The following is a 7,019-nucleotide window of genomic DNA, read 5'->3' as shown; positions in this document are numbered from 1 at the left end:
CGTGTGCAACAGTGGCAGCTGCAGATGGAGTGCTCGTACGACTGCGCTCTGTGGATGAGCTTTCGCTTCTGGAGGAGGAGGAGGAGGAGGGTCGAACGCCTAAAGCCAACTGTTTCCTATACCGTGGGCTAGGCAGCACTGTCCCACCACCGCTGTCCCCTGTGGACCCTGCATCCACCACATTAACCCAGTGCGCAGTGATGGACACGTAACGGCCCTGGCCATGCCGACTGGACCATGCATCAATTGTGAGGTGCACCTTTCCGCTCACTGACTGCTTGAGTGCATGGACAATGCGGTCTTTCACATGATGGTGGAGGGCTGGGATGGCTTTGCGAGAGAAGAAGTGGTGACTGGGTAGGTCATAGCGTGGTACTGCATAGGCCATGAGTTCGCGGAAAGCTGCGCTTTCCACCAACCGAAAGGGCATCATCTCAAACGAGATTAGTTTGGCAATGTGGGCGTTCAAACCCAGTGTACGCGGATGAGAGACTGAGTACTTTCTTGACCTACTCATAGTGTCTGGGAGGGTGAGCTGGACTTGAGAGCTGCATATGGTGGAAGTAGCGGTGGACAGGGCGGACTGAGAGAGGGTTGATGATGGTGATGGAGTTGTTGTTCTTTCTGATGGCCTAGAATCAGTCTTTCGTTGATATAACAGTGGGATTCCCTGAGTGCTGTGGCCTTGCAACGACACCTCAACATTTGCTGCTGTGCTAACCGGTGGGCTTACAGTGGGGGAAACAATGTAGCGTTGCTGAATACCTTCGTTGTGATCAGTTGCACATGTGGCACTTGAGGTTTGGTGTTGTGTCCACGCATGCAAGTGCATGGTGGTTAAATGTCTAAGCATGCAACTGGTATTCAAATTTTTCAGATTTTTCCCTCGGCTAAAGGTCTTTGCGCACTTCTTACAGATAACCTTGGCCTGATCATGAGGATTTTGTTCAAAAAAGTGCCACACTGCACTCTTCCTACTTTGGCAGACATTTTGCGGCCTAGCACGCTGTGATCTTTTGACCCTCTGGACAAGCTGTCCAGCAACTCTTTTGATTTTTGGAACCTGTCTTTGGAGTGCTCCGGGCCTGCCAGATAACAGCTGTTGCGATGTCGATGTCTGCTGTGGATGCTCCTCATCTGAGCTATTGGAAGCGGCACCCTCTTCCCCCAATGGATGCCAATCTGGGTCAACAACTGGGTCATCCATCACCTCCTCTTCAATGTCATGTGCACCTTCCTCTGTGTCACCGTGTATGGTGGTATAGTGTGCGGGAAGGGGCACCTGAGTCTCATCAGGGTCAGAATCTGGCTCTGTACACTGCGAGGACAATGTAGTGCTCTGAGTGAATGTACCAGCAGAATCATCTATCAGCGGCTGTGCATCAGTGCACTCCATGTCAGATTCATCTTGGCCTGGGTAATTCACCATTTCACTTGATAATCCAGGCATGGTATGTGAAAACAGCTCCATGGAGTAATCAGTAGTATGGCCTGCGTCATCCTTCAATCTTGGTTGGGGTGAAGGACACAAGGAAAGGTGTGGTTCATGAACATGAGCCTCCAATGATGACTCAGTGCTTTTACTTTTTACAACTTCAGAAGAGGAGGCGATAGAGCTGGAGGCTGAGTCAGCAATGTAAGACAAAACTTTTTCCTGATGCTCTGGCTTTAAAAGCGGTGTGCCAACTCCTAGAAAACTAAGCCTTCGAAGCCTTATGGAGCCAGACGATGACGCAGGCTCAACACCTCCTGCATTCGGTCCTATTTTGCTCTTGCCACTACCATCAGATCCACCACCAACACCATCATTACCAGCTGCCAACCCCCGCCCAATTCCACGGCCTCTTCCACCAGCCTTCCTCATTTTTTGTAGAAATGTAGACAAAATCCAACAAACTATATAGTAATGTAAAACAAGGTACAAGGTGTCTATAGGACAGGGGAGATTATGATTTTCTGCACACACTTGTGGACACTGGACACTTTTGGATTGTGTGAGGCCCACTGAATATCTGAGCGCTATGTCACAGGCTCGATGGCACAGGTGTGAAAAAAGTGACTAGAGGATAAGGGAGATTTTGAATTTCTGCACACACTTGTGGACACTGGACACTTTTGGATTGTGTGAGGCCCACTGAATATCTGAGCGCTCTGTCACAGGCTCGATGGCACAGGTGTGAAAAAAGTGACTAGAGGATAAGGGAGATTTTGAATTTCTGCACACACTTGTGGACACTGGACACTTTTGGATTGTGTGAGGCCCACTGAATATCAGAGCGCTCTGTCACAGGCTCGATGGCACAGGTGTGAAAAAAGTGACTAGAGGATAAGGGAGATTTTGAATTTCTGCACACACTTGTGGACACTGGACACTTTTGGATTGTGTGAGGCCCACTGAATATCACAGCGCTATGTCACAGGCAGAAATTGGCTAGTGTATCACAAACTACAAGGTGTATGTAGAATTGGGCAGAATAGGAATCTCCCTAGAGTGTAGGTCTGTAAGAACGGAACAAGTCCTCCACTTATCCTTCCACAGTGACACACAGATAGCTTCACTGTGGCCGTGATAACAGCCGTTACACGGTACTGAGAGGAGCGTGCACGTACACAGCTGTCCGGTGTACGTTAAATTGTCAAGCTCCGTGTTTTTTAAGTATACGGACTGACACACGCTGTCTCTCTATAGTTTTGAATGCGATCAAACAGCAAATATATTTAACTGTTTGAAAGCTAGACAAAACTAGTAGGTGCAGGTCTGTAAGAACGGAACATGTCCTCGACTTATTCTCACAGAGTGACACGCAGATAGCTTCACTGTGGCTGTGATAACAGCCGTTACACGGTACTGTGTGAGGAGCGTACACCGCCGTGTGGTGTGAAAAAATGCACGCTCAGTACCTCAGCAGGACAAAAAAAAAAATTGGGATTGCTTTTAAAAAAGCAGTTTGCAGAGCAGTGGGTAAACAGCAATGCAGCCGTCAGGAAGCCTTAGAAGGCAGCCTAACAACCAACACCACTGATACACCACAATATAGCCTCCCCTTGCACTGCACACACAGTGACTGGTGTGTTGTACAGGCAAAATCGCTAGCAGCAGAAGCAGGTTTTTTTTCTTCTTCCCTGCCTAACGCTCTCTCTACAGAATCAGCAGCAACCTCTCCCTATGCTAAGATCGGCAGAAGTAAGATGGCGGTCGGCGTGCACGCCCTTTTATACCCCCTGTGACGCCCACCAAAGCAAGCCAATCACTTGCATGCCCTTCTGAAAGATGGTGGTGACCCGTGCCTATATCATCACGTTGCCCACAGTGGATCCTGATTGGCTGAAAAAGAGCGCAAAACAAACTTTTGAAACGCAACTTTGGCGCGTAAGTCGCCGACCTCGTGGCCAACCTCATCCTAGGGTCGGGTTTCGTTTCATGAAACCCGACTTTGCCAAAAGTCGGCGACTTTTGAATTTTTTCGACCCGTTTCCCTCAACTCTACTCTCAATCCTGAATATTTTTCTACACAACTCCATTAACCCAAGAATGAAAAGTTTAGAGGAACTAGAAAGCAACCATTTATTTTTTACAAATCTGCTATTTGTTTTCACCATTAAAAAAAACTTATTCTAGTATGGTATCATCATAATCACAAAAAGATAATTTCTGAATGACATTTGTTTTTCACAGTTTCAGCCCAGCTGAATGTGTTTCTTCAGTTTTCAGTGAATGTAATAATTACTGTAAGTGTCATTCAAAACTCCTTATAAAAGAAGCCCTTTTACAGTATGTCTTTATGAAAGGAAAAATTATAAAGTTATAGCTTTTTGGATAAGAGGAGAAAAAACAAAAGTATAAAAACTAAAAATTTCCTGTTCAGGAAGGGGATAATTTATATTTGATGAAATTCATGTCACATAAAAGTTAAAATTGGATCATGGTGGTGGCTCCAATCTCTTGACAATTACAAAAAATGGAAAATAATCGCCATGTTCTTCACGATTTCAATAATACCAGCACCTAAGTTTAGATCCTTTCAATTAATACAAAGGTGGGAAAAAGAGTCTAAAGCCTGCTTAATCAGATTCATGCATGCATGCACGCATCCCCTCAGCAAAGCACCCCGGCAGCTAAGCATCTAGAAAAATCAGTTAATCCATGGCAAGAAATTAACATCCATCTTTGCTCTTCACACAGGTATAGAACCCTGGTTCCTGTCTATCATCTACTACCTTGTTATCCTGCAACAACTTTAATGTTATTGAAATTTGCCTGCTTTCTATCATCTGCTGCCTTTTTATCTTGCAACAACTTTAATGGTATAGAACTCTGCTTGCTGAATCCTTACTATAATTCATCTGTTGCATTGTACTCAATACTCACTAATGTATATCCATGGCTGTGGTCACTGTAGATATTATCTTGGGAAAGGTGTTACAGCATAGAGATGGAGCCAGGACTAGTGTCTTTGATCATCTACCCACCCGCTGGTGTGTTGAGCAGCTGCTAAATTATCACAAACCAGCTCCCACAATTGCTCTCTCCTGACCTTGTAGTGTGACCTATAAATTTAGAGTAACTTGGCACTCAACTGAATTGTCCTTTTTAAGTGAAGTTTTTATTTATGTGCAGTCCTACAAAAAGACGTTTCTGCCGCCGTTTGGAAGCTTCCAAATGGCGGTGGATACCGCGTTCAGCCCTGCACACTTGCAACCTATTTCTATAAGCCCCATATTAGCCTTAGGCTGCCGGTCTCACCTGCACACCTGCAAGCTACTATTTTATGCCCCATACGGGCCTTTTGCTACCGGTCTCAGTACAGACATTTTCTACTGGTATATTTTCACACCGGTCTCAGTACAGGCATCTTCCACAGGCAAATTGCTTCAGCAATCCAGCGGGAACCTCTCCTCATTTCCTTATGGAATATATTGTATCAAATTGAATTACCAGCACAGCACGCCTTAAGGGTAGCTGGAAGCCTGCTATATGCCTACACCATATTTAGAAGCAGGAACTTACAAAAAATTATTTTGCTCGTGGACATACGCTTGTTCATACTATATAGACAGCAGTCGGACTGACGAAGGCCAAGTGTAGGCCGAAACGTCTTTTTGTAGGACTGCACATGAATAAAAACTTCACTTAAAAAGGACAATTCAGTTGAGTGCCAAGTTACTTTATTATTATTCACTTGGGTCTGGGTAACCTACTTGTGCACCTTGTGGTAGTGCCATGCTATACTTGACACTATAAATTTAGAAGCATTCTAAGGGGTACACACAGCGTGGGGTGCATGCACGCATTCCCTCAGCAAATAAGCAGTTAATCCATGGCAATTAGTAAGGGCAGGAGACAGGTAACCCACACTTTGCTCTCCTTTTTATACATGTACTTTATTTCTATCCTCCTGTATTCCCTTGCCATCCACATTCACCACCCCATCCCCCCTGCATCACGACTCATACACATCAGCCCCTCTATACTTCCTTGTACCATGTACAGCTCCCATGCACTTCTCACCTTCCTGAAAAACCTCTGACCATCTTGCCCAAACATATTGCACAAAAAAATTTCTTACAATTCCAATAACTACTTGCTGTTTATCATCCTACTCCTACTGATTTTGGGGGACATCTCCCCCAACCCTAGGCCATCATCCCCCAACCTCAACCCCTACCCTACATCACATCAAAACCTTACTAACCTTAATAATATTAGTTGCACTCCTTCATTTCCTTCTTTTAATTGTGCCCTCTAGAGTCCACGGTCTGTATGTAGCAAATTTCCCTCACTGAAACCTGAATTCAGGATTCTGACACTGTCTCCCCTGCTGCCATTTATCATGGTGGCTTACAATTCTCCCATTCCCAGAGACCCACAAACAGACTTGGGGGTGGAGTCACATACTCCTGTCCCCAAAATGCATTTTCCAGGTCATCCTCAAGTTCCATCACTCTCATTCCCTTCTTTTGAGGTCCACACCATCAGCCTCTACCGTCCCCTCTACCTCAGAGTAGCTGTTATATACTGGCCCCAAGGCTCACCCACCCACTTCCTTGATCATGTTTCTGCCTGGCTGCCGCACTTCATGTCCTCAGAACTGCCAACCCTTATCCTGGAAGACTTCAACATCCCATTAACAGCTGCACTTTCACATTTGCATCCCAACTTCTATTACTAACCACTTCTCTTGGCCTCTCACAGCTCTCAACCTCTGAAACACACAAGGACGGTTACACCCTTGACCTGGTCTTTGTCAGGCTCTGTTCAATTTCCTACCTAGATAACTCACAGCTTCACCTCTCTGACCACAACATTCTATCCTTCATGCTCACAAATCCTCACCCATCAAAGCACACTCCTACCCACCACACATTCAGAAATCTACAAGTCATTAACCTTCATACACGTTCAGACTCCCTATACTCATCACTGTCCCCAATCTCCTCTTTTTCCTGTCCGGATCTGGCTATAAATCACTACAATGGCACTCTTAAAAGCACCCTTTACCAAGTAGCTCCCCTCACCCTAAGAACTCTCCGAGCACAGAGTAAAACAGCCCTGGCTCACATCGCAAACTCGATTTCTCTAACGATGCTCTAGGAGTATTGAACACTTATGGAGGAAAGCTCGCACACCAGAAGACCTCATCCACTTCAAATTTATGTTAAGAACCTGTAACTCTGCCCTTCACCTCGCCAAACAGACCTACTTAGTCACTGTGATCTCCTCACTATCCATCAACCTCAAGAAACTTTTTGTCACCTTTCTCTCCCTCCTCTGGCCGAAAGCACAAGCCCCTATCACAGACATCTGTGCTGATGATCAGTCCTCCCAATTATAGAGAAAATAGGTAATATCCATCAGGAAATCTGTTCCCAGCCACCAGGTGCCATGAATTCCATCCCTCCCTGCATCTCCCCTGGCTCACTCTCCACATTTGATCACACCACTGAAGATGAAGTTTCCTGGCTCTTCTCTTCTTCTTGTCCAACTACATGCACTACTGACACCATTCCCTCACATCTCC

The sequence above is a fragment of the Dendrobates tinctorius genome, unplaced genomic scaffold (genome assembly GCF_039654945.1).
Source record: "Dendrobates tinctorius isolate UK_male_01 unplaced genomic scaffold, ASM3965494v1 ptg000151l, whole genome shotgun sequence".
Taxonomy (NCBI): Eukaryota; Metazoa; Chordata; class Amphibia; order Anura; family Dendrobatidae; genus Dendrobates; species Dendrobates tinctorius.
Note: the sequence above shows the minus strand (reverse complement) of the source record.